The sequence below is a fragment of the Schistocerca piceifrons genome, unplaced genomic scaffold (genome assembly GCF_021461385.2).
Source record: "Schistocerca piceifrons isolate TAMUIC-IGC-003096 unplaced genomic scaffold, iqSchPice1.1 HiC_scaffold_427, whole genome shotgun sequence".
Classification (NCBI taxonomy): domain Eukaryota; kingdom Metazoa; phylum Arthropoda; class Insecta; order Orthoptera; family Acrididae; genus Schistocerca; species Schistocerca piceifrons.
In genome coordinates this window covers 1-2,500 of record NW_025728653.1, presented here as the reverse complement: position 1 = coordinate 2,500, position 2,500 = coordinate 1, and the positions used below count along the sequence as shown (strand labels likewise).

At 58.4% G+C, this 2,500-nt stretch overlaps 1 non-coding gene across 1 annotated transcript in view; it reads right to left on the bottom strand.

The window, feature by feature from the left end:
* LOC124749042 overlaps window positions 1-546 on the bottom strand; it is a 1,908-nt gene extending 1,362 nt beyond the window's left edge. Inside the window, exon 1 of the ribosomal RNA XR_007011784.1 lies at window positions 1-546. This exon is cut by the window's left edge and continues 1,362 nt beyond it. This is a non-coding gene — a ribosomal RNA (small subunit ribosomal RNA).
* Between the last annotated feature and the right edge of the window lie 1,954 nt (window positions 547-2,500).

Sequence of the window (2,500 nt, the reverse complement as noted above, 5' to 3'; positions counted from 1 at the left end):
GATTTAAAGTGTACTCATTCCGATTACGGGGCCTCGGATGAGTCCCGTATCGTTATTTTTCGTCACTACCTCCCCGTGCCGGGAGTGGGTAATTTGCGCGCCTGCTGCCTTCCTTGGATGTGGTAGCCGTTTCTCAGGCTCCCTCTCCGGAATCGAACCCTGATTCCCCGTTACCCGTTACAACCATGGTAGGCGCAGAACCTACCATCGACAGTTGATAAGGCAGACATTTGAAAGATGCGTCGCCGGTACGAGGACCGTGCGATCAGCCCAAAGTTATTCAGAGTCACCAAGGCAAACGGACCGGACGAGCCGACCGATTGGTTTTGATCTAATAAAAGCGTCCCTTCCATCTCTGGTCGGGACTCTGTTTGCATGTATTAGCTCTAGAATTACCACAGTTATCCAAGTAACGTGGGTACGATCTAAGGAACCATAACTGATTTAATGAGCCATTCGCGGTTTCACCTTAATGCGGCTTGTACTGAGACATGCATGGCTTAATCTTTGAGACAAGCATATGACTACTGCAGGATCAACCAGGGAGCTGCGTCAACTAGAGCTGAGCAGCCGGCCGCCCGGGAGTGTGTCCCGGGGGCCCGCGCGAACACGCAAGCGTCCGCTCAATCATTCTGCAAACAGGAGGAGGCTGAGCTCCCCTGCACAATACACCTCGAAACCCTCTCAGGTCCCGGCGGCGCGCAGCGCCGTCCCAAGTACTTGGTCGGGTTCGAGAGAGGCGCAATCGCCCGGAGTTAGGCGAGTAGACGCTTTCGGTGCGACCACCCGTGCTCCCAACTGAGCTTGCCGCTGCCGACAGAGGCCCGGGAGCGTGCTGTCGTGGCATTGCCGGCGGGAGACAACACGCGCCACCTACGGTGACCGGCAGCTCCAACGCCAGCGCCACAGAAGGACAAAAGCCCCACTTGGGTGCCGAAGCGAACTCTCCCAGCACAGCGCACACGCCAACACATCCGCACAGCTGCGATACAAACCACCAGCGAGAACCGCTGGGGCGACCGAGCAGCAGACGGCGTCGCGGCGCCGAGCGCCGGGCGGCGGCGCATCCTCAACGCACACAGTCCTCAATCGGACCAGCACACTGCAGATGTCCACCGCGCTTCGCACCGGGCCCGCGAGGACCTACTTTGGCCGCACGGCGCCGCGCGCAGGGTGCGCCGGCGCGCAGCTGCGACGCCTGCCGCGTCCGTCGGCCGGCGCGCCTGCCACTGGCCGCCCCCACCAGCCGGCTGTAGCGCGTGCGCCCACGCACCGCGCGGCCAGCACGCCGGGAGGCGCCCCCTCACCGGCCGGGGACGGTCCCACCCAGCCACCGCCGCGTATCGCTTCACACCCAGATGCCGTTCAGTTTCGTCGGCATGGTGGGTATCGCTGGAACAACCGTTAGTACCTCAACCTATCGTCGCCATCACCGATTCACCCCTAGCGAGAACAACCGCACCACAACGGGTTACCATTTCTTCATTTGCGTAACTTCACCAGAAAACGTAGGCGTCCATCGCCATTTGCAACTTCAACCATTATTGCATGCCTGTGTCAGGTGTCACGCCACACTACGTCTGCCCACATACACGCAACAAAATGTGCACGCCTAGACAATACGTGGAAGGTGGCCCCCGTACGTATGCGATGTCCATTGCTCGAACGACTGTCAACCGGCTTCTGTAGCATGTCGCAGATATGGAACGCGCTGCACCATGCCATCACGGTGTGTGAGGAGAGACGACTAGGTCCGAATACATCAACAGACAGCTCATGCTGATCGCCATCCACGGCGTCCGTTCCTCCCACACGTCTCTATGGCGTACCACACTGCAATCCAGCTCTCATAGGGAGACGACACGTAGCTGCGTGCACAATATTTGCACTGTATGGTCCGCCGTTTTTGGGCGCAGTCGTTGTACGGTCACACATGTGCCACGATGTATCATTCAGTACATAAGGACGAATGTGCAGTACAGATTGTGGTTCACGCGTACGACATCAGCGGACAGTTGACACAGGCCGCACCACAACGTAGCCTGCGTACGTCGCATGCGAAGGGCATTGAACATGCAAACTTGTCACCAACCACCTTGCGAAGGCAGGGGGCAAGGTGGGGACGTGGGGAGAGGTGGGGGGGGGGGGGGGGCGGCATGTACGCCCTGCTGCCATCCACATTACAGTGTACAGCAGGAGCATGTGGAAAGTCAGCAAGACTTGCAAGGTGTTTAACATGAAGCGATACACAGGGGAGCGGGCAGTGCGAGTAGCGAACTATATTGCGAGGGTTGCGGGTGGGCAACACTACACTAATTGAACGAGTCGTATAACAATTACAGAGCAGGTTTAGGCGACAACGTGGGTTACGATAGGCGACAACGTGGGTTACGTTAGGGGACAACGTGGGTTACGTTAGGGGACAACGTGGGTTACGTTAGGGGACAACGTGGGTTACGTTAGGGGACAACGTGGTTACGTTAGGGGACAACGTGGGTTA